General features: G+C 36.9%; 1 protein-coding gene across 1 annotated transcript in view; it reads right to left on the bottom strand.

Moving 5' to 3' along the window:
• Positions 1–27,039, bottom strand: part of LOC131034467 (uncharacterized) — a 214,854-nt gene that overhangs the window by 170,022 nt on the left and 17,793 nt on the right. The gene's annotated exons all lie outside the window — the stretch shown is intronic.

Genomic DNA, 27,039 nt, shown 5'->3' with positions numbered 1-27,039 from the left:
GAAAGAAGATAAATGCCTTTTTCTAATAACAAGAAGTAAATTGAAAAACTGATTTGAAATTACATTTAAACTCAATACTTATATCAGTATTCTATTGAAAATGAATACATCAATCTTCTTTAATAGTTCTATTAAAAGCAAGTGAAGTCCCTTAAACCACTACTAACATGCCTAGTAGTTTGTAGAGGAAAAGTTGAACTCTAGATGTAGCACACAACTAAGGTGCTCACTCAGAAAATGAGGTGCTTACTCAGTAAAAGATTCACGGAGATCAGAAATCTGATTATTTTCTCTCCAAACTACTGCCACATGGTAGTCTATTGAAGGCGATAATGATAGAGTGTATAGACTAAGGTTTCCCCTTGAGTTGGGGTTTATTGTAAACTTCAAATTCCTCAGATGGTATGGCCTGCTATAGGTCTGTTTTGATGTGTTTTGATATCCCTTTTGTTAAGGAATATAGATCAGTGATAGAGAAAAACAATAGTCTTTTATTTCAATGTATATCTGATATTTACTTTCAGATTTTATCAGTCTTCAGATATTCTTTTGTAAGGATAATCTCAGATTTGATCTGAGAATACAATAAGAATAATGCTATATGGTAAGAACAGATTTTCAAGGTGATTGCTGATATGTATTTGATTCTGACAAATAATAACTGATGAATATATTACTTATCGACTGCTTGCTGCATAATGTAATTGCCACGGTTATTGATTTTATTATCAGCAAGCACCGATATCATTGGCATATATATATATATATATATATATATATATATATATATATCGGTGAAGGGTTATGTCTACGTAGAGGCATGACCCCTACGTGGCTTTATGCCATGTAGGGTCATGACCCTACGTATCCATAGCACTTCACCATATACTGTCAACCGTCATTAGTTATGTGCCGAATCATATATCGTGCTCGATACTATCGTTCTTAACAATAACAATTCGGTAGTAGTAATATCGAACATGGCTTGAAACTCATCGGATAATACAATGATAATATGTTAATGTTATTTTCATTCAATAGGTATATGATTTTAATTGAAATAATATATATATATATATATATATATATATATTTCCATTCAAACATATATATATGTATTACTTTACTCATAATATATTGGTTGCTTCAATCCAAATGAGGCTACATCCTTAACACCTTTCACTGTTGCAACCTTTCAGAACTTGTTTGTTGTATAGTACTATAACTTGTAGCTGATTAGAATGTAGTTTGGGGTGAAAATAATCTTCAAAGAGCTGGATAAGAGGGTCGGCCACCCAAGCAGCCACCTCACTACAGCCGCTAATGTAAACTCTGTTAGATGTAATGACAGTCCCAAGGACACTGAGAGGTGGGGTGAATCAGTGTCCAACCAGTGAATAGAATATTTGAACTTATTTATAACTTGGCAAAACAAATCAATGTACCGGTAAACAAGAAATAATACAGTAAACAGAAGTAACAGAGACAGCATAAATGCACACCATAACACAAAATATTTTAACGAGGAAACCCGGTGTGGGAAAAACCTCGGTGGGATTTGTGACCCACAATATTTACTCACTGGCCAATATGAATAAATATTACTTACAATAGAGGCCTGCACATGCAGGAAGGCCAACAGCCTAGAGCTCACTGCTCAAAAGAAGAGTCTCACTGACTACAATAAGGATAATTAAATCTAATACAATGTACTGCTCAAAATAGCATCTCTAATGCCTGATTCAGTACCGGTTTAAGCTCAGTCAGGTACCTTAACCAAAACCTTTCGCTGTCCACTATATCACCTCATACATACAAAAATTTCCTACCATACAAAATGACCTATACATATATGAGTCTTTACAATATACCAAGTCGACTTACAGAAGATAATTATATTTACAATACAATTCACATAAACAAAACTTGTCTCATGTCGACCTGAGTGCCGGTATACTTCTTTGTCGGTGTAATCTGGATGCCAGTGAATATGCCTGTCGGTGTCGATAGATGGTATCGGTGTTGACCCTGTTGACGGTGTGTGTGTAGAGACCTAATACCGGTTGGTTGCCATCAATGACAACATCAACCATTCTCATGAGTGTAGAATGCCAACAATCTCCCCCTTTGGCATTGATGGCAACACTCATGAGAAAAAATCCAAAACTGTTATCCCAAAACTGAAATCCAAAAGAAGTGTGCTCCCCCTGAGCAAGTGATCTCTTATGTGCATATATTTTTCTCTTCACTACTCCCCCTTTGACATCAATGACAAAGGATGTCAAAAAAGAGTACAAAATTTCTACCTCAAAGTTTGTAACCGGTTGGTTACAATCTGAAAGATATCCGCCAAAACTAAGTTCAAACTCTGCATAAACTTGTTACTGTCAGAAAGAATTTTCTCAGTCTGATGGATCATACTAGTGAGATAGAGCATCTGCTGCTCCGGTGATCTTTCTCCAGGGATTGTTGCCTTAGTTAATTCAACTTGCTGAGTAATAAGACTGTCTAATCTTGGACCAAGTTTGCTCTTCAGAACCCGGGCTTTCAGCCTTATTCTTGCCTTTTCTTTCTCCAAGTTCTCCAATTTTTCTTCAAACACTGCCATTTTCTGTTCAAAAACTGATGTAAGTTCCGAAGAACCTATCATATTGTCTGCTATGTCATCAATTTCTTTATGTGTCTTTTTAATCTTCTCTTCAATGTCCTTTGTCAAATAGTGAGGCTTACAGGCTTCTCTATACAACTCCTTATACTCCAAAATTGTAGAATTGAGTACCGGTAACAGTGAATCTAAGTGCTTTGTACAATTTTTGATGGTTTTCTCAAAGAATTCACTCTTCTCTTTATCAACTCTCTCCTTAATTGTTCCTTCATTCACCTTCTCTAGAGTTAGAACATTTTCAGCAATGAATTTGGACAAGGTGTCCAATTTACCTAAAGAATTGTCAATGTGATCTATCTTACATGTTGGTGCAATCATCCTCAAGATAGGTAGTGTGTCATCAATAGCCTTAAATGCTAAGGCATTGCAATCTGTTGTCCTTTTGATAGAATCTAAAAGAATATTTGTCACATTAGTAGGTCTAAATTCACCTGTAGATGTGCTCGGTTTAGAAATAGATTTTCTCTCAACAGATACTTCTACAATAACCTTAATTATTTCTTCCTTATTACCAACAATTGATTCCTCTTTATTCACATTCTCTGTCGGTTTCTCTGTCTCAACATGAACCTCTGCCTCAAATTGTTTCTCAGTATTAGTTCCTTTATCTTCTGTCAGTGTGTCAGTATTCTGAGAGTCAACAGATTTGCCGGTGTCTCAGAGATCTTGATATTCTCACCATCAGTTGCCTTAACTTCTGCAGTCTCCTTACCTACAACAATGTTAATATCCTGTTTATCAACGTTCATAGAAAAAAGAATCTCAGAATCCGGGTTAGTATTATCAAGAGTAACATCTTCAGTTCCCATATCAGGTGGACTGACTGTATGTACCGGTGGGATATCCTGAGCTGGAGGTGGAAGATTATTTGTAATCTTTATTGCAGGAACACCACCAACTTTTCCTTTACCCTTATCCTTATCCTTTTGATATACCTTAAAGGTTTTGTCCATTTTCGGTCTGCTCCTTTCTTCTTGCTTTTCCTTTTCAACAAAGAATATATCCCATTTGTCTGCAGTCTCATCAACAATCTCCTTAACTCTCCCAACCATTAGGCTCACTTGCAGGTGTCCACTGACAAAAACTGACCAATTTGCCTCAAAAATTAATTTATCAATTTCCTCTTTTGAATTCACAGGATGTACCGCCAATAATGCTTCAACTTTCAACTTCTTATCAAGTTCCATTACTGATAATCTTTTTGCTTCTAATCTCATATACAGATCATTTGGCAAATCATCTATTACTTCAATCAAAACCTTCTTATAGATATCTAAATGCAAAATAATGCTCTCTTCTATTGTTTCCCTGTCAGAATCCTTAAAAGAATGATACAATTTGTTTACATTAATCAGATTTCCTTCCTGTGTTATCTCATTCAATAGTCCTTCTAGAGTAGGGGTATCTGGTGTCTGTTTCTTCTTCGGTGTAAGCTTCTTCTTAGGTTCCCTAATTGCCTATTGCTTCTTCCTTAGTGTCCTGGTTCTCTTGGGAGAAGGAGAAGGAGAAGGTATCGGTGAGGGTTTTCTCCTCTTCCTCTCTACTCTCTTGAATTCAGCTGCCTTTCCACTGTCGGTATCAGAAGAAGTGACAACCGGTGAAACATGTGCTTCCGGTTTCCGTCCTTCCAGTTCACTAGCAGATATGCCACTCAAGTTCATTACATTTTCTTTAACCTCCTTGGCCATCTTGGATGCATCTCTGATAAACTTTTCTCTCCTTTTTCTCTGCTTCTGCATTGAAACAGCACTCTCAATGGTCTCAGCATTTCCAAAAATTTCTTCAGATGGCTCTCTAGGTGCATCAAGTAGTGTTTTTGCATATGTTTCAAGAATGGGTAAATCAACTTCATAACCCATTTCAGTAACCCGAATAGTTCTAGGGCTAACTACTTCCATCCATGTCTCATCAAGTTTAATAACAAAGCAGATTTGTTTGTCATAATTGTCAGCTATACTCTGCGGTAACCTCTCTCTTGCCTTCATTTTGGTTGAAAAAGTTTTGAAATAATCTGTGATGATCTTGTCATAGTCAGTGCCCATACTAGTGAAAGCTTCCAGAATCTATTTTCCTACCGGGATGTTATATCCAAAATCCTTATGACCAATGTCGAGTATCTCTTTGGTGAAGTAAAGCATTAGACAGACAAGTAGGTTGCCAAAGCGAAAAGTTCCTTTCTTGTCACCTTTAATCTTTTTCAAGTTATCAATCAATTCATCCTTAAGCCATTCACAAACATCAATTTTAGTGTTGTTCTTTACCATCTCATATACACTGTGAATATAAAGGAAACCGAATTCAATCTGTTTGCATGTGTTACTCTATAGCCAAGTACCATACTCACATATCTCACATTTGCATCTCTAACATCATTAACTCTAAGGGATCTGATGTCGGATGTAGCTCCGGTTAAGCTCATCACACCCTTGTTAAGTATTTTCTTGGTTTTGTCAGGCCTACTACCGGTTGAGGGTAAACCAGTAACTGTCTTAATTGCTTCCTTGGTTATTTTGCAAACTGACTCTAACCACATAAATTCTCCATGGACTGTGCACAACACAAGACGGACTACTTCCTTCGAAAATTCAGGAATGCTTAGAATTTCAACAAAACCTAGGTCTTCGACAATCTTATGTTTAGGTTTAATCAGACCTTGCTCATCAGTAATAACATCATTAAACATTTTCTTCAAGTCCTCAGTCCCTAGGTCTTCTATGTTGCAATGGATATAGATTCTCGGGTCTTCGGCAAAAGCGACACCCTTCGGAATTTTCGAAAAAGCTCCGATAGAATCATCTTGTTTAGCAATTTCAAGGATAATCTTGAATATAGGTCTAGGGCGATTTGATGTTCTCTACCACAGTAGGGTTTGCAATAAACTTAGGTGCAAAAGATGAAGATGCCATTTCGAAAGATAAATACCTCTTAACTTGAAATCCTTGAATGCCTGAAAATCACTTTGCTACTTCGCCTTTAGATTGCCTTTGCTCAATTTCGCGCTCTCTGAATGTTTGAATGCTTGGTGAGTCGAAATGAGGGTTTTCCGGTGTTATATAACCAAAAAGTTCTTCAAAAACCGCATTAAATGCTTGTCGATTAAGTGAAAACTTAACACATCTGTCGGTAAAGAAGAAATGTATCTTCTTACCATCAACCGAGGGTAGAATGCATGATTTTCAACTTGCTGCAATACCCCCTAAGGATAATTCCTTAGTTGGATGAAGAATCTCCTACCAGTGGAGGATTGCTCTATTCTACCGGTGCAGAGATAGTTTCATCAACTTTCTGATCTCCCTTCTTAATCCATTGTTTTGAAAATTCTTGCTTTATTTCGTTTACCTTTTCTTTTCCCTTCACACTAGATCCTTTATTGTTCGTCGGTATAGTCTTGCTCCTAGAAAATTTTGCAATATGTCCAATCTTGTTACATGCATAACAAGTTACATTATTCCTCTGAATAGCCTTTCCATATCCTTGACCAGTTTGTGTTCTGCATTGATTAGATAAATGCCCAAATCTACCACAAACATAGCAACTCACATTCATTCTGCAATTTTTTGAATTATGACCAACTGTGTTGCATTTAGAACATTGACCGGTGGGTAAGTTTGTATTCTGATTATTTCTAAATCTGCACTAATTTGCTCTATGACCAAACTTGTTGCAATTAAAACATTTCCCATTAAATTTATAACCATTAGGTTGTCTTACCGGTTTACTGTGATCTTGATTATTTGCAGTCCCAGAACTTTTTCCATGTTCAAATCCAAGTCCAATTATATCTCCATCAGGTTTTTGTCTTTTCATCATGTCATCAAGTCTTTCTGAACTTTTCTTGAATTTGTCTTTGTGTTCATTTGCAGTGATCAACTCATTTTCCAGAATGCCAATTTGTCTCCCAAGCTCCTCTTTATCATGTTGCATGCGAATCAGATCTGTCTTTAGCATATCATTCTCATGACAAACTCTCAAATTTTCATTTGCTCCATCATTAAGTCTCCTAGTCAAGTCTTCTTCATTCTTCTTTCTATCATCAAGATCCTTACATAGCCTCATGGTTAAATCTTGCATTTCATTCCTCATGTTAGTGTTCTCTTGCCTCAACTTATCTGCAATATCACTAAGAGTTTCCTTTTCATCATCATGTTTTTGCATTTGCTCATGAAGTTCCTTTCTCTTGTTTTGTGCTATAACCAAGTTCTCCTAAAGTCCTTTAATGAATTCCTTAGCAATCCTCAAATCATCTTCAAGTTTGATATTCTTCAATTTTTCTGTATCAAAATCTTCAAGAGCTCCTTCCAACTGTTTTCTCAAACTCTCCATTTGTACCGGTTTCAGAATCTTCCTCAAGCTGTTAAGCTTTTGCAAATAGACGACTAGGCTCTGATACCAATTGTTAGATGTAATGACAGTCCCAAGGACACTGAGAGGGGAGGGATGAATCAGTGTCCAACCGGTGAATAGAATATTTGAACTTATTTATAACTTGGCAAAACAAATCAATGTACCGGTAAACAAAAAATAATGCAATAAACAGAAGTAACAGAGACAGCATAAATGCACACCATAACACAAGATATTTTAACAAGGAAACCCGGTGTGGGAAAAACCTCGGTGGGATTTGTGACCCACAATATTTACTCCCTGGCCAATATGAATAAATATTACTTACAATAGGGGCCTGCACATGCAGGAAGGCCAACAGCCTAGAGCTCACTGCCCAAAAGAAGAGTCTCATTGACTACAATAAGGATAATTAAATCCAATACAATGTACTGCTCAAAATAGCATCTCTAATGCTTGATTCAGTACCGGTTTAAGCTCAGTCAGATACCTTAACCAAAACCTTTCGCTGTCCACTATATCACCTCATACATACAAAAATTTCCTACCATACAAAATGACCTATACATATATGAGTCTTTACAATATACCAAGTCGGCTTACAAAAGATAATTATATTTACAATACAATTCACATAAACAAAACTTGTCTCATGTCGGCCTGAGTGCCAGTATACTTCTTTGCCGGTGTAATCTGGATGTTGGTGAATATGCCTGCCGGTGTCGGTAGATGGTATTGGTGTTGACCCTATTGCCGGTGTGTGTGTAGAGACCTAATACCGGTTGGTTGCCATCAATGACAACATCAACCATTCTCATATGAGTGTAGAATGCCAACAAACTCTTCAACTGGTCCAAAAGATTCTACAAAACTACTGCTAAGTCTTCACACAAAATCCTCTCATGTGCCAATTTAACCCCTGTACAAAGATGAACGAAAAACCATATTACCAAGTCCTCCAAGCCGAGAAGTATGACCACACACACAAGCAAGGAGGTGGCTTCAGATTTGCAAACCAAAACTTATTTTCTTTGGTGCCCAATGGAAACCCCTGATATGGAGTTCCTCCTCACACCCTTGGCTGATCTCTCCCAGCTGCAGATGTGCTACAACAATCGAGGTTTCCATCTCCAAAGTCTTCTAAAACCCTAAGGTTCACAAGCTCCTCAAGGGAAGCAGAAAGAGACAGTAATATCCAATATAACCTTTTGCCTTTTTATGAGTCTCCAAAGCTACACCCTGATTAGGGCTGAACCCTAACACTCCAATCAGATTTTATGATTTAAATAATGGTTACTTTTTCCACATAGTAAGATTCCACTTTAGAGCACATACTTTGGGTTATATGCTTTTCCACTTAAACCAACTTTTTATCTCTCACTTCCCCTTTCACTCTCTCACTAGGAATAAGAACTTAGGAAGGTGAAACCTTTATAATATAAATGTGTTTTACATGACCCAAAGGGAAACTATGAAGTTTTATGCATCAACTTTGATATCTCTTTTAATTTGCTCTTTTCTCTCTCCTCATGGATACCAGGCAAGGAAGCACCTCACTCTCTCTCTCTAAGATTTGTCACTCTCTGATGATGTTTAATGTAGTTTCAAGCTGGCATCCTAAAAGTGACAATCAAAAACTGGTTCAATCCCAAAATAGTCTGAAATAGAACCTGAATCTCGAGGAAAACACCATCATAAATGTCCTCTAGCCATCTCATTAGTCTATGAGGACTCGTTGATAGACTAACTTTTGATCACTGGTCCTAACTAGAAAGAAGGGACATTACAATTTCAAAGAGAATTTTCTATAGAGAAGCTATGAGAAGGAAACTTTGCAAGGAATATAGAAAGGCACGGGACATGAATAGTATATCAAATCTCATTACCATTACCTTATAACTAAGGAATTCAAAATCCTTACAGAAATCATGTTCAACTTGATTTACAAGTTTTTCACAGAAAAAACATTGATGTGCTACATATGAAAATGTATAAAGTTATAAACCTATTAAGAAAACCAATTAATTATAATCTAATAAAAGAGTGTTGAGACTATCAAATGAAAACCCAATGCAGTAGAACACAGTCAAAGAACTATCCATGCCATGAGTTTCAATAGGTTATTCTTCATCAAAAGATCATTATTATAATATATTTTGATTCCTCTCAAAAACTATACACTTTCAAAAACAGCACTCATTTTCAATTTTGTCTGCAACATTATGTTCTCCACGAGTTATAGGACTTTGTGAACAGTAAAAGGGCAGTTTCATCTCTGTCAAATTGCAGTTTTGAAACCAACACCAGCAGAAAGCAACATTTTTGTTCTATCAATTGCTAGCTATGACAGTTTCATCACGAGAAGCCATATAGGCAGCTGTTCTTAGTTGGAACTACTCTATGCCTCCGATAAATCTTTCCAAAGCAGCACTAGGAAGATAGAATACACTAGAGAGTGTGAGCTATGCTATAAGAGTTCATCACATTAACTTCATTGATCAAGGGAAGAAGAGGAAGATGTACAATTGCCACTTTCAGCTGGTTTTCCCCACCTTGAGGTTTCCAGGATAAAATTTGTTTCATTCACTTCATGTTGTTTATGACGGAACAAGTAATGTACACACTACATGCATATTCTACTGCTTTAACACACTCTAGGGGCACTGCCATTTGAGTTAATTCAACTAGTTGCATCATAGATTGAAGAAAAACTGTATTTAATTTCCACAAGCATGTTTTGGAGAGAAATTATAGATCACAAATACACAAAAGTGTTTACCAACAGAGATACACACACACTCAGACAATCTTTATTGAATGACTTCCTTAGAAATGATACTAAATGAGTTCAGAAACCAGAGGAAAGAATAATAACTTGTTCTTGAAAAAAAACTTATAGCTAGACTCATTTTAAAGATCCATACAACAATAAGATTTCTCAAGGATCAAAGTGTACACCAATAACAGCCTGCTTGGATATCAGAGCATGTTCTCCAGCTTCACTAATTAAAACTCAATTAAAGATCAATCATCAAAGTGCATCCTGAGACTGTGGCAAACCAATACCTTGTAAATGAGCCTTGAAGACTAAACCACCAATGACTACACAAATTCAACTACCGACAAATGTGACCCAAAAAAAAATACATCAATATAGAAAAATACAACAGCAATCAATGTGTTATAAAGTGGATAAACTCCTTGTGTTATATAGTTTGTTTCATTCGCTTTCTGTTGTTTATGATTGAACAAATAATGTACACACTATATGCATATTCTACTACTTTAACAAACTCTAGTACCCCCTTCCGTTTGAATCAATTCAACTAGTTGCAGCATAGGTTGGAAAAAATTGTATTTAATTTCCCCAAGCATGTTTTGTAGAGAAATTATAGATCATAAATATACATAAGTGTTTACTGACAGAGATACACACACAAGCTGAAAACATTCGTTGAATGTTCTTAGAAAATGATACTAAATGAGTTCAGAAACCAGAGGCTAGAATAATAACTTGTGCTTGAAAACAACCTATAACTAGTTTCATTTTAAAGATCCATACAACAATAAGATCTCACAAAAGGATCGAAGTGTACACCAATAACAGCCTGCTTGGATATCAGAGAATGTTCTATGACTTCACTAATATAAACTCAATTAAAGATCAATCATAAAAGTGTGTTCCTGAGAATGTAGCAAACCATCCAAACTTTAAACTTACATCTTGTGGATAAGACAGTCCAGTGGCTCAAAGTAGCCAATAAAAACTTTTTTCTCAACTTCACAACATTTTCTCTTGACTCCTTAACTTCATTGCATTAATTTCCTGATTTCACTTTTTGGATTCGTTCCAAGTGATCTTCAACCAATTCAGTATATTTATTACCAGATGTGAAGGTATGTAACTCTTTTACATTTTTTCCTAGGTTACCGGGTTCGGCCCCCTAGACCCCTGGTACTGGTCCGGTCCAGTCCTAGTTCGGGGTTCTGGTTCAGTTCACCTGTGGTCCGGACAGGGTTCGTGATTCACAGGCCTGGTTCAGACCAGATCGAACCCAGGGGTCTGACAGCCCAAAAATGGTTTTTTTTTTTTTGCAAAATTTAATTTTTTTTTAAATTCCACCACATAAAAAATTAAAATATAACCATAAAAGTGAGTTTTAAAACATTAACTTGGCTCATTTCACACAAGCAGCATGACTACAAGCAAGGGGAAACGAAGATGTGGGATAAAGAGCCAGAGCATACTAATTTGGATGCTTTCACTTCTCAGCTTGTTGCATTTGATGACTCAGATAGCAAGCAAACTTAAAGTGCAAGTGCAAGTATAAGTGGCATTGGCATTGGCATTGATTCATCTAATGTCAATGTCAATGATGAGGAGGAGGAGAATGAGGGTGATGAATTAGAGAATCCATTTGATGATCAAACTTTAAATTGTTGAAAGTTGAAACAATGATACTTGAATATTTTATCATTTTGATATTAAACTTGATGTATATGATGCTGTTATGGTATGATCATGATGCTATGATTACAAGTTTATGTTGGTTTTGTTGTTTATATGATGCTATGTGATATGTTAATCTTAATTCATGCTTATAGGCTGCATATATATATATATATATATATATATATAATTTACATGTTTTTGTACTAACGAACCCAAACCCCTTTTCAAAATTTTGTCGTACCGGTTCTTCGAACCCGAACCAGCAACCTACATTTTTTCATTAACGTATTTGTAGTTGTTCTTGTCACTTTGTAGTACACATATAAAATCTTTTGTAGTGGTTTTTCAGGTCAATATAAACCATTGATTGTCTACTAAATCACTATGGAATCCTTCTCTCATGTTCATGAATGTTGTGTTTTTAAGCTCTACTTAGTGTCCTTGTGTAGCCAACAAAGCATACTTTCCAATGCATCAAACAAAAAAGAATGGAGCTTATATGCAATACAAAAGCCAAAATTTGTTTAAGAGCTTGAATGCAAGAGGAAAGCCAAAAGTTGTCGTAAGTTATGAAATGTTGGCATGCCAATGGTGAGGCACACACCAATACACAAGCCTACCAATGTAACATATAAAGCAAAGTTTCAAGACTCAGACTCAGTAAACTGACTTTGGACTCAAACTTGGACTCAGTGCCCAGACTCGAGAAAAACTCATCAAAGACTCGACAAATTGAAAAACCCAATAAGTTCAAAGATTTTTAAGGTTTTAAAACTTGTTTCATGCACCCTTAATAAATGAACATTAAAAACACAATAATCTCATGAAATGGAAGCTACTTTGAACACATACACAAGTATACATTGATAACATATGTATAAACGCAAATTTTAGCTGAAGGAAATAACACATAAGTATAAGCAAGTGACACCTTCACCATGCACATTGCCACATCTTTGCAAGGAGGTGTTCACACAACGTTGTCACAAGAAGCAGGGAATTTGGTAAAGAAGTATGGAGCCCAGTACATTCAATTTCCAAGATTTACTTATATCTGAGTCCAAGGATTCTCTGCTCAACCCTATAGGCTCCCAAGATATCCAACATATAAAATGGTGTTGTTGGAAGTAACAAGACAACTAATTGCCTATGACAAGATTCAGAAGAAGAAAAAGAAAGGCGGGCTCGAATTTCTGATTGTCATGGGAGATTACGATGAACTTTGCCTATCATTGGCAGCAGCAGAGAAGTCAGCGGATGAACTGCTATTCTACCACCTCACACCTCATATTGCGAGATCGGATTTCGATCCGTATGATAAGATAAGAATGGTGGCTGCCATGAGGTACAAGCATAGGATATAGTTGGAGGATTATTGAGCTAACACCAAGGACAATTACGAGATCAAAAAAATAATGTTTTGCAAATTGCCTCTTAAGTTCATAAGAATATGTGAAATCATCCAAGTACTTGATCCTATAGAAGAAGATGGGAACACGGTTCACCCAGATTATAAAAGAAAATAATAAGCCAATCCAAGATCCTAACTGATCAGATTCAAAAATTGATAATCTAAATATCTTACGTCAGCCAATTATGAAATTCACAAGGCTTTGGGTTGGTCGTCACATCAATAAGTTGAAGGCAAAGAACACCCGCTTGACTTACAGTTTGATGGGAGACTTGGAATCCCAAGATGAGGCCACTGAAGGGTCATCAAAAGCTCAGGCCAAAGAAGAAGCGATTCCTCGGGAAGGGGCTGGAACGTAGAAAGGAGAAAACTGTCCCCAGGAATTCGAAAACAAGGAAAAGGCAAGAGGTTCTAAGGGAGGAACCACAGCAGAAGAGACAAAGGATAGAAGAAGTGCAATCACCTGACAGCTCCTCAAGCATACATGAAGTTGGTATCTTCACAGGAGAAGTTGTAGGAAGTTAGCTCCAAGATGAAGACCAAGACATTTCACAGGCACAGGATATACTCGATGCCAATGCTTTCTAAAGGCCTCTTCCAAAAAGAAATAAAGAACAAAAACTTCCTCCAGATACAGAACAGCATGTTCAAAATGGTTTCAAAGAAACAACAATGGGAGACTTAGGACCCTTTGAGGAAGTAACACAGGATCGAGAACAGCTTGAGATACAAGATCAGCAAGAAACCGCTCCAGATTGGCTGAAAGAAAGAATGAGGAAAGAGCCAGAGGAAGAAATGGATCCTACACTTGAGATTGAAGAATTTCTGAACCAAATAAACAAGCCAACAGAGAAGAAGGTGGTGAAGAAATTCTCCAAGGTTACGAGAGATGAATAAGATCCAAGACCTTGCATGTGGTTGTGCCTAGGGTTGACAAGGATAGAAACAAGATCACTTCAGATGAGTATGATGTTACAGCAATTGACCTAGGGTGTGCTACCAGGGCACAAGTGATAGAAGAATTTGATAAATCTCCCCTAGCACTGAAGGAGCGGTTGAAGAAAGTGGAAGAGAAAAATAGGAAGTTGAAGAGTAATAACAAAGCCTTATGTGAGTAGGTACAACACTTAATGTGTTTGTTCAAAGAGGAAGATCAGACTTTTGTTCCTCCCTGTTCTCTTCCGAAGGAAACAGTGGATAGACTTGAAGAAATAAGGAAAATTGCTCAATGTTCTAGGGAATGGGTAGAGAACATCTTCACTACAGCTTGCAAATTCATTGAAGATTTGGCTCAGTTCTACTAGAGGATCCTGACTATCCTTGGCAAATTGGAAAGCGTGGACAATTCATGGGAGGATACATTCATCTATCAAGACTTGACTATTACACATTTTGAGGCACTAATGGAGATTCCCAAGCAGGCGTTGATAGATGAAGTCATCAAAGAAAATGAAGCATATGACTTCCCTCGGTGGTCTATGCAGTAAGTATTGGGAAGGAATTCTTCGAAAGATCTAATATGGAGTCAAATCTATTAAGGACAGTGGTCAAGAAAGTTCAGGAAGAAATCCTCAATACTATCGATACATTGTTTGCAAAAAGACTAACTGACGAGGAGCTGACAGTGGATAACCTAGAGGACAAACTGCATGAATTCTTCTTTGTGGAATCCTTCTCAGGAGGACATTTGGAGAATGTTTCCTTGTTTCTCAAGCATAATGTGCAAGACCCAGAGGACTGTGCCGAGATGGGAGAATTTTTTCTCCAAGTGTGAAAAGGATACTGCTATGTTAGAATATAAATTGGAGACTGTGTCAAGTGTCTCCGTAGGAGAGCTCAAGGCCATCATGACTAGATTCATCGTATTTGTCGTCAAGGAGAGAGGAAATGGTCGTCCTATTTTGGATGAGAATCTATTGAATGCATGATGGAATGATGGGTCATTTAATGCATAGTGAGCACTTTGATGGAGTGATGGATCATAAATGCAAAATGGGCGTGATTCCTTATATATTACCATGCCCACTACTTTGCGCCACATATGGTCATTCTTGGTCAAACCCTAATTAGGATTTTGCATGGGCAAATCTTAGTCGTTGAAATCATTGTAATCTAGACCATCCATTTTCATTTTGCGGCCTGTAAAAGGGGTTCACCTCTTTATTTGTAAAAGAGGGAGAATTTGTAAGAAATTATTGCTATAAGCTATCAAGATAATAAGAGTGATTCATTGATTTTGGTGAATGTTTCATGGTGAAATCATTTGCTCATACCTTTTGTAAGTAGATGATTTCTACTTGCATTGCAGTGCAAGGTTAAACTGAGCTTTTTGAATGTGTATGTTTAACTTCAATTATCAAATGAATATTGTTCATCTTGATGGTATTCATTGGTGATATGAAAATCTTGCGCACAACCTTTGAAGATTGCACCTCCCTTTACGTAGTTGTCTGAAGTTGGTGAAACAAAGTGTGGTCAATTTCACCTGAGCCTTTGTTGTCTTTTGAGTTCTTTAGATTTGATTAGAACCTCTTGAAACCCTCTCCTATTTTACTTTCCACATGTTTCATTGAGAAAAAGTTCCAAAAAACACTTATCATTGCCAAATCATTCACAAAATTTCCTTGAAATACAAATTTGTTCAAGTCTTATTCATTGCATGTAAGTCCCCCTTGGATTACCAGCAAAACATCAAGCCAAATGAGCTCATATCCAACATAAAGTCGCAGTTCGCAGTAGGAACCTTGGAGTCACCTCTAAGATCTTTACAATCTTAGCTTACAAGGGGTCTTTGCTCAAGAGAGGATAGAGTGACCATTGAAAACTTTATTCTATGTTGGTGTGGTCACAAAACACCTGTCAAAAAGGTGATTCTTGGACAAGCCAACTCCTCCTTATTTGTGAAATTTGAGGACCCAAGCATGATTATATATGTATTTACAAATATTTCTTGCATGCTCTACACATGTTTTGATCAAGGGAATTTCGCTAAGCTCCTCCAATATGAGGTCAAGGCAGTGAACAACAGGAGAGGTCCAAAACAAGGTGGGGTGCCTCTCCATAAGAAGTCTACCTGCAGCAACATAATTTGTGACATTTTCTGTGACTATCTGCACTACGTTCTCCTCACCCACCTTGCCCAAAACTTCCTCCAAGGCCCCACAAAGAAACTCAGCATTTTTTGTGTTTCTTAAAGTGTCAATTGACTTCAAGAACACTATGCCACCTGAGAAAGAAAAAAATCAGCGATTTAGTTAAATAAAAATTACCTCAGTAAGTTCAATAGCGTTCTATTTCTTTAGTTGAACCTACTGTGACGTTTTCACACATCACTCCATTGCAAATGGGGACCCCCTACTTTTTAGGTCCTCTTGGTCTTTTGGTTTTGGTTCTTTGGGTCTTTTTGCAGCACTCTCTTTGGTCTCCTCAATTTGCAAGTATTTTGGGTGAATTTAATCAAGTCTGCAAGTCATTTGAGTAAATTTGGCTAAGATGACCACTCCTTTGCATCTTCTTGCCTATGCCTTGACACCTAAGTACTATAGCAATCAGTTTCTTGATAAACCAGGAAAGATTCCACCATGGAGAGATATAGAAGTATCTGATGGGTACAAGGCAGCATTTCTTAGACTATATCCTGATGATGATTTGCGAGATGTTGTTACAAATGAGTTCATAGAATTCGCAAATGGGAATGGTCTAAGTGTTGATGCACTTCGTCATAGATCCAAGAAGGATGCTCATAACTGGTGGTACTTACATGGCACATGCTTCCAACACCTACAACCCCTCGCTATAAAAGTTTTATCACAAGTTAGTTTAATTAATTAAAGTTTTAAATTTACAAGTTTTAGTTTATTTATAGTTTACTTTGTCTGCGTAGGTTGCTAGTAATTTTATTTTTATTAATGTATAACTTTAATTGTTTACTTTGTCTTCATAGGTTGCTAGTTCATCTGCTTCAGAAAGAAATTGGAGCACATACTCTTTCATCCACTCAACAAAGCGCAAAAAGAGCAGAGAATTTAGTATATGTGCATTCCAGCCTACGTCTTCTTTCACACAAACAACATGACTAAGGGGAAACGAAGATGTGGGATATAGAGCCAGAGCATACTGATTTGGATGCTCCTGCTTCTCAGCTTCTTGCATTGACACTTGATGACTCGGAAATCGAGCCAACTTATAGTGCAAGTGCAAGTGGCATTGCCTCATCTAATGTCAATGTCAATGAGGAGGAGGAGGAGGAGGATGAATTAGATGATCCATTTGATGATTAAACTTTATATTGTTGAAAGTTGAAACAATGATACTTGAATATTTTGTCATTTTGATATTAAACTTGATGTATATGATGCTATCATGGTATCATCATCATGCTATGATTACAAGCTTATGTTTGTTTTGTTGTTTATATGATGCTATGTGACATGCAAATTTTAATACATGCTTATAGGCTTCACAAATATCAAAATATATATATAAAAAAAAAAAAAAATTACATGTTTTTGTACTAACGAACCCAACCCCTTTTCAAAATTTTGTCGTACCAGCGTACCGGGTTCTTCGAACCCGAACCGGTAACTTAGTTAATTGTAAATGGGCATAATGGGTCATTAATATTTATTCCCACCTTGTTGTATCATGTGTGTGGAATCTTTTGGGTCAAACCCTAATTAAGGTTTGCATATAATCAAGGCTAGAGGCATATATAAGGGGGTGTCCCCTTCATTTGTAAAGAAAGGAGATTTGTATGAGATTGTCGCAATAAGTTATTGAAATAATAACAGTGATGCATTGTTCTCTAATGGTGTTCACTTAAGTTATTTTTCAAAACTTGCATGGTTTCACCTTCCTCACATAGAGTAGAATTTTATTTTCCAAGCATTTAGATGAACGAGGTTGATTGCAATGTTTTAAGGTGAAGATTGCTTGCCCATACCTTTTGTTGATAGATGATTTTTATCAATAGTGCAAGGTTGGACTGAGCTATTTTATGTGTGCGCTTTATCTAAATCATGGGATGAACATTGTTCTCTCATGGTGTTCATCAATGGTTTAAAACCCTTCAAGCACAACCTTTGAAAATTGCACCCACTTCATGTAGTTGTCTTCTAGTGGCGAAGTGAAGTGTGGTTGATCTCATCCAATGCATTGCTATCTATCGAGTTCTTAGGTTTAGCTTAGTCTTGAAGTTACACAACAGAAGATCCAAGATGCAGAAGGAGAAGGAGAAAGAGGTTTAACAGTTTGGATTTGTTTGGGCTTTGCATGCCTTCTTTGCTAGCTATCTATGGGTCCCATAGGCTGTTTGGCCTTGTGGATGTCATTAAAAGCATTCATCATCATCATCATTTCCCCTTTAATTTCAGTTCATTTCAGTTTAGTTCATTCAAAGTAGATGCATCACAGAATTGCTATATCCGATGATGAAGTTCCAACCATAGCAAAGAAGTGAAAGAATGATCCAAACGTAAGTCCCCTTGGATTACCAGCAAACATCAAAGCCAAACAAGCCTATATCCATAAAAAAGTCACTAGTACGCAGTTGGAACCTTGGACTCATTGTATGATCTTCCTGCAATCTTAGCATATGCATGATTTTGATCAAGAGAGGATAAGGTGACCGTTGGGAAACTTTATTTTGTGTTTGGTCAGAAAATGCACGTCAACAGGTCCAACCATCAGTCATGATGGTGCAACCCTTCCTCATCCATATATCATGTTGCTTATCAATTGTGACTTTGACATCAGCCACCTTTTGATACAAAATGTCACCTTTTATCTCCTCATCATTAAGGGCGATGAACCTCGCACCACAAACAGTAATGGTGTCTACCATGTTTTGCCAATAAGGAGACCTAAAAATAATTATATAAACAAAATAAGTTATTAGCTTTAAAAATTAAAATCTTAAATGCTACATACTCTTAAGTCTTAAAAACAAAAAAATCATTAGACATAGAAATCAAATTATGTATTTTAAAACAAAAATAATAGTGATTACCTAGCTGCATGGAATGGAATGTCGCCGTAGAACCAAAAATATCCAATTGCATTTTTTGCAACGAAATGCTTCTCCTTATTCCAATCCATGCTCTCAAGTGATGGATGAGAATCTAGAGTCATATGTGGAACAAAAAAAGAATCTACTTGGGATTTATTTTTACAATTTTGAGGCCCAACTCTCACACTCATACTACCACTACCACTACTCATGGATCTAAGAAATGGAGGAATTGAAGAGGTCTCCCCACCAATGTTTGGCATTTCCTCCCTTTGCTTCCTTTTTAATTCTTTTTTTCTCTTCAAAGGCCTCTATTTCCATTTGTACTTCACGTACAACATCAATGGATGCTAGCATCCAAGGTTTAGCATCATGCAATGGTATTTGCGAAAGATGACACTTCAACCGATGAATACCTCCCCCATTGTATTTTGTTTTGCAATATATACATGTTATTTCACCTTTTTTGTACCACGAAAGGCATGTTTCCAATCAAGATCCTTTCTAACTAGGGTGGACATTATACTTCAAATTTTGGATCTATAAATGAATGGTAAGCTGCAATAAATTATAAATGATAAAAAGTTAGCATTTAGACTTTTTAATTGAATTAAAATTTATAAAATAAGAAAAAACAAGAACAATTAGGGTTTTCAGTTAAAAGAATAAAGGGAAAAAAATAGCTAGGGTTTGATTATTTGATAGCTAGTATTTTTTTATCCCATTAACCTAAAATGAAATAAAATAAAACAAATGTACCAAAAAATGGAAGTTTGAAACTTTAAAATTTAAAAATTAAAAAATATTAACTTACCTCCTCAAATTTGCTCCAAAAATGAAGAAATGCAACTCCAAATTAGTAGTGGCCTCCTCCAAATCCTTTTTGAGATCCTCTAAATATGTCAATACAAGCTACTAACCTGCCCAAATGATCTTCAATCAATATTTTGTCTTCAATCAACCTTCTGGTTTTTTCTTCAATGTTATACTATTTTTTATCAAAGCATTGTTTTTCTCTCCTTGTGCTTGAAAACAATAAAAATACCTTTTAGGGGTTGGGGAAACAAATATAAGTGTTTAACTTTTCACTTAAACTCGTTATTTTTTTATTTTTTTTGTGACTTTTTCATGGTGCTAGGACGGCAAATTTTGGGGCTCAAGAATCGGCTGGAATCGGGAATTCTTGCAAACTCGACGAGTCTGCTGAGACTCTGCTAGCCTTGGTTAGACTCGGTGAGTCCAATTCTCATTAACCTAAAATGAAATAAAATAAAGCAAATGTACCAAAAAATGGAAGTTTGAAACTTTGAAATTTAAAAAAGAAAATTTTAAAAAATATTAACTTACCTCTTCAAATTTGCTCAAAAAATGAAGAAATGCAGCTCCAAATTAGTGGCCTCCTCCAAATCCTTTTTGAGATCCTCTAAATATGTCAATACAAGCTACTAACCTGCCCAAATGATCTTCAATCAATATTTTGTCTTCAATCAACCTATTGGTTTTTTCTTCAATGGTATACTATTTTTTATCAAAGCATCGTTTTTCTCTCCTTGTGCTTGAAAACAATAAAAATGCCTTTTAGGGGTTGGGGAAACAAATATAAGTGTTTAACTTTTCACTTAAACTCATTATTTTTTATTTTTTTTTGTGACTTTTTCATGTTGTTGGGACAACAAATTTTGGGGCTCAAGAATCGGCTAGAATCGGCAATTCTTGCAAACTCGACAAGTCTGCTAAGACTCTGTTAGCCTTGGTTAGACTCGGTGAGTCCAATTCTTGAGGCTAATGGACTTGCCTCGGGAATTGGAAATTTTGGCAAATTCTTGTAACTCTGATATAAAGTCAAACTTGGCATCCCAAACCAAGGGCACACAGTAGTACACAAGAAATACCCTGTAGTGTCATAAATTGTACACCCTTGCTAGGCTGGTACAATTTCACGCTTAGGTTAGCACCCGCCTTAGTGTGTCTTGCATCTTGCATTTCTAATTCCCCTTTAAGCCTTTAATTAATTAGTTTAATTAAATCTAAGGTCATGTCTCATCACTTTACATATTATAAAGTTGGGCCCTTTACCCTAAGTGTGCCTCTTTTCATCTTATTCCTCCAATGAATCGTTTAATCATAAACCCTGATTGTCTTATTTTGACCGTTTAGGCCCGATTTCGCATATCAAAACATCTCGAAATCAGTTGTAACTTTGGGATGCGCTCTAATATCATCACATATCTAATGGCCCTGAAAATTTGGTGAAAAGTTGGTCGGACCGTGGCGGGAATGCACATGGTCCGCGGCTTTTTCCCCGAGATTTCGAGAGCACAATCCTATGATATAATAATACTTAACCCCAAAATATCAGCGAGAAATTCAAATCCTATGTCAGCCTAAACATGAAATTAAGAGCTAGGGTTTCATACTTAAGAGCTCTCTTATTTCATTTGAAGGGGTCTTCTTCTAAGGATCTAAGAGCAGGTTTTTGGAGTATTAGAGCCTTCTTTGCAACGAAAAAGTAGATCTTTGAAGTCTTCAACAACATTCAACATTCATCCATCAAACATTCATCAAGCATCATTTTATCAATTGGGGGCTTTTGAAGATGTAGAAGAACAATAGGAGATCACCAACTGACGATTGGCTTGTACCTCTCCCTTGGGGTTGGGTATGGTTTCATGTTGTTTTCATGTCTTTGCATAAGCTTCATTTTGATTCACATTCATGCTTTAGATCACTTTGCATTGTGGATTTAGAGCATTTACTTTGTCAATTATAAGCAATTAGGGTTTACTCTTTAGGGTTGCTCTAGGTTGTTTACTTTCATTCTTAGGATCTTGCACGCACACAAGGTTCTTTCACACACATTTTCAATACATTATCGGCTATTCATGGAGGTGGAAATCACCAACACGGGGGTTTGACTAAGGCAAAATCCTATATAGCCACCCCAAACCCTCTTTTTTAGCTTCAGGTACAGGTTCGGATCCGAGCGTCGCTGGAAGTTTTGAGACCGGAAGAGCACACAGGGACAATTTTGGGTTGCAGATCTTGGCAGAAACCCCAAGGACAGGGGCGTGGCGCCCTAGTCCTACCTAGGACAGTGGCGTGGAGCCATGGTCCTGCCCTCTATCAGCAGGACTTGGCAGAACAGCACTTTGCAGGTCTCAAAATCCCTCTTGTCAGTTTCAGCTCCAGAATTGCAGAATCAGGACAGTGGTGTGGCACCCTGGTCCCGGACATTTCTGCTCAGATTTCAGACACGGGTGCACCTCTGATTTTGCCTTCTGATCTGTACTTTTCAGCAGTGTATCAGTTGTTCTTTGATCTGCATTCTCAGATTAGGGTTTGCTTGCTTGCTTTCTAGGTTTGATTGCATTGTGCATCATTCCTCTCTCTCATTTACAGCAAATGAATAGAAAACCTAAGTGATAATCCACAGCTCTCTCTTTCTCAAAAGAAGTAGCCGACGTGCGTTACCTCCCTAGGCTCTTTCGTATTCCATGAGTGTGTATGAGAGTGGGATTAGGGTTTCCATACTTAGTCTCACTTTTTCCCCTACACATACCCAAAAGTTAGCGAAGTTATAATAGGTAAGAACCTCAAAAATCCATCAATCTAAAGTCCAAATCATTGCAAAACAAGGACCCAAAAAGCAGAATGGCAACACAGATGGCCAATTAAAAAGTGCAAAGCCTACTATATTTCCACTAACACATGTGAAGATGAGCACTTTAAAAAGGCCAATGAAGCAATTAAAAAAAATCCTTGCAAGTGACACAACACATTTAAGGCAAAAGCTATGATCGTTGTGGATGATAACACTTCAAAGCATTAATAAATTTGCAGCAGCAAGGATTTCAAACCTTAAAATAAATCAAGGCATGGTTTGTTTTGCACTTTCCCACCCTATTTCTTTCAGCTTCAAGTTTCAAAATTGGCCTCACTATAATGCTTTCAAATCTACAAGAATTGGAAGATTAGTGGTAAGCAAGGATTCTCGTGAGTCATTTTTTGACCTCTACACTCACCATACCTAAAAAAGATCTTCGTCCCACTCCTCTGCTATAAAATTGACTTGTTAGATACCCTACCACTATAGTATGCCTTTCTATGAAAAAAAATTTATTTGAGATTTTCTTTAGGGTTTTCAAACAATTTTTAGGTTGAGTCTAGAATTTTATTGGGTATTTGTTTAAATATTAACATGTAGGCTATTTTGATTTTTTGAGGTGACTTTAACAATGATCTCCAAATATTATCTGGGTGAATCAAAATGGTGAGGGAGGAAAAATTCATTTTAGGAAATCATTTTTACCCATTTTAGAATATTTTGGGAGGGGGATACTTTGAGAAATAAGTTGGTTTTAAAAAAAAAAATTGGTGTAATCAAAAGTCCAAAATGTTGAGACATGGACCGGCTAGGACTCAAACCCAGGATACAAAGTTTAGAGAAGTGAATACAGAAGTAGATTTTTATCTAAATATGCAGTCGATCAAGATGAGGATTCTATCGTATCGAAGAATCCTGAGGCGTGGGCCGGTTTGATAGTAAATTCTGACTTGAGTGTAGAAAGAGTAGGAGATCCGTAAGGAAAGCAGACAACATCCCACGACACAGGCAAGCCAAATAGGATTGAGTTGGGATACGCTTAGAGATTCCTATCTTCATAAAGGGAGAGCTGAAATGGTGGTGGAGTATTGGAGAAGAGCAATGAATATAAAGAATCGAAGGAAGAAGAAAAGACACCAACAGTTACATCTTCACCAACAGTCATATGGACATGAAGAGTCACTAAAAGCCACAACTACACCATCAGCCACATAGACATGAAGAGTCACCGGCAGAGAAGTGAAGAGACCCCATGGTGGAGAGGTAGGAGTTAGATATAAATCTTCAACACTCCCTCTTAGCAAGAGAAAGATCTTCAAAATGTCATCACATGACAAGTACACATAGCTGCAACCAAAAGAATGTCAACAAAAAAAATCTCATCACAAATTTTCTCAAATAAAAAATGTTATCTCAACATAACAATATTCACCATAGCTACTCCTAGAAGGTGAATCAGAAAAACAGAAAATAAATCATGAAGTCACACACATGACTTCCACCATGGCTAATCCCAGAGGATGGATCCACCATAGCTACTCCCAAAGGGTGGAACAAGGGATTTCACCTCGAACTTCTCTCTCAGAGAAGAACTTGTTAACCAAGGGATTTCACCTCGAACTTCTCTCACAGAGAAGAACTCATTAACAAGGGATTTCACCTGGAACTTCTCTCGCAGAGAAGAACTCGTTAACAAGGGATTTCACTTCGAACTTCTCTCGCATAGAAGAACTCATTAACAAGGGATTTCACCTCAAATTTCTCCATCACAGAGAAAAATGCATTAACTAAATTTTCATGATGACATGGCTCCCTCTGAAGCTGAAATGTCAGGCTCTCTCTGAAACTGAAATGACAAGCTCCCTCTGAAGCTAAAATGCCAAGCTCCCTCTGAAGTTGAAATGTAAGGCTTCCACAAGCTCCCTCTAAAGCTGAAATCAATCTTCTAACCTCTTCGTCCAAGGTTACTTCTGACGATATGTCAGACTCCCTCTGAAGACAGGATGTACCTTCAAGCGGTTAGGCTTTATAGAAGGAACCTGGCTCTAATACCATGTTGAGACATGAACCAACTAGGACTCGAACCTAGGACCTTCCATACACTGTTGGAGTGCTCTACCACTGAGCTACTAGCCCCTCTTGGACTAGTCCATCGTCGGTCCAGGTGTGGCTTATTTCCAACACCAACACAAAACGAAAATGAAACACAATTGTTCATATACACAATGCCTCCGGTTCACATTTATGAGTAGTTGGGCAATTGAACTACTGCATCTAACATCTAAAATAGCTGCAACAATGGCATCTATGGATTTGACCATATAAATTGTCAAGGAGAAATGAGGACATCATTTTCATTTTCATTTCCTTCTATTACCCCTTCATCACTATCATAAGGTGTAAATTCTGAGAGAAAGAACTTCTGATTTCTGTGTCATGAATAGGGTGAATCGTTTCCATGTGCTACCTAAGTGCCACATACCTCTCTAATCTCACATGCTTTAAAGTCCCTTTCACATACATACAAAAGGATAGACTTTTGTAATGTCCCCTTTTTGAAATGGGATTTAATAATAAATTAAAATATAATATAATATAAAAATTTAATTAAGTTTAATGAAGGATAAGGCATGAAATGAAGGGTTGTGATTCCCTCTAATATGAGATATAAAAGGGAGATCATTTCATTTGAAAAGGGCATCCATTTGTCATCATCATTGAATTAACCATCAATTGGGAATGAAGGAAGCAATCCATCAATTTGGAAATAAATTATTATTCTCAAAGGCAGCAATGAAGAGAGATGACTCAATTCTTGGGTGACTCACTTCTTGTGAAGGGTGGTGACTCCTTCAAGAAAAGGATATAAAGGGCATATCATTTCATTGAGAGAATCATGGAATAAATAATCAATGCATAAAGGAAAACAAGCATTCAATCAATCATTTCGGAATAGAACATTATGTGACTTTGCAAGTAAATAAAATTATGTTTTCAAGAGTAGTGATAGTGAGAGAAAGAGTGTGACTCTTCTATAAAGATATATATATATATGGAGATAATTCCAAGAAAACATTAATACATCATCACTCATCAATGCATCAAGAAATCCAATAATTTATATCAATCAACAAAGTAGACAAACAAGCAATCAAATCATCATCAATCATCAATTCATATTGGAATCGGCAAATCAATTCATGAATCAATCATCCAAGAAACTCAATCAATTTAGAATATCGACAAAAAGTTTTGCATCTAAGAGGAGCCTCTGCAACTAGGAGAAGGTTGATGGCCCTCCTCTGTTGAGGTTTCATATCCCTAACCCTCTAGTATCATCCTATGTCTATGGTTCCATTGCTCTTTTTTTTACTGGCTTTCATTCACTGTGTTTTTTGTATGCTTGAAATTCCTATTCTTTTTTTCTGCCCTGGTTTATTGTGTTCTTCCCCCCTTTCTGTCCGCATTTAGTACTACCTTTTAGTGGGTGAGGGTTCGTACTTGGAGAGTAATGCTTCCATTATCTATGTAAATGAAAATAATTCATTTTTGAAAATGCTATCCTATTTTAAGATTGCTAATTTTAGAAAAATCAGCTAGTGAGTTATGGTTTTCAATCTCAAACAGTTGTAATTATGTTCAGCTTGACATCATAAATTCAAGAGAAAATGTTTGTAAGTCGTTGTTGAAAGGGATGATTATATCAACCAACATTGATAACATTTGGGAGGTAGTGCATGTGGTTCATAACCATAATCAGTTGTTCTTAGCATGTATTCAAGCTGATTTCTTTTTTGCTGGAGAAGACAATTGCTAACTTCATTTTGAAAAGGTTTGTGTAATTGATTATACATAATTGATGAAAATCATCAAATTCCATGAGAAACAATCCAAATGTTTGCCAACAATGTTGACTTTGAGATGGATAAATTGCTAATTTACTGGTTCGGGTTCAGGAGCGGGTTTGACGACACGAACCTAGTTGATGGGTTTGGGAAAAAAAAATTTGCCTTTTGGGTTCATGGGTTGGGTTTGTCCGTACATATATATATATATATATATAGAGAGAGAGAGAGAGTAAATACATTTAATAGTATGCTGCTTCATCATTGATCAATGCCAAATGCCATTTCAATTGATAGTTCAGAATTCCAAATGTATTTAGCAAGGGCCAGATTAGGGTTTTTTGCTACAAAAAGGTAAAAAAATAATTTTTTAATGTTTAAAGTCACTTTTTGGTGACTTGACCTAGCCCCATGCCTGAGGTCGCCCAGATCTACGCTTGGGTTTGCCTAGGTCAAGCCAGGGTTCATCCCAGGGACACTGGGTTTGTTGTACGAACCCAGGGTCCCTGGGATGAACCTTGGCCAGACTTGGGCAAACCCAGCACGAACCCAAACCCAAGCGAACCCGATTCGCGTCAAGAGCCCAATATGGATGAGCTCGGCAACTTAGATAAATTGTGATTGAGACTCGATGAGATATGTTCATTCTTTTGCCCACAATTTATATGTTGATACCATAGAAATGGGACTCGGACTTGGCACGGACTCGG

This window comes from Cryptomeria japonica, chromosome 9, assembly GCF_030272615.1.
Source record: "Cryptomeria japonica chromosome 9, Sugi_1.0, whole genome shotgun sequence".
NCBI classification, from domain to species: domain Eukaryota; kingdom Viridiplantae; phylum Streptophyta; class Pinopsida; order Cupressales; family Cupressaceae; genus Cryptomeria; species Cryptomeria japonica.
The sequence above is the reverse complement of the archived record's forward strand: the minus strand, read 5'-3'. Positions and strand labels throughout refer to the sequence as shown.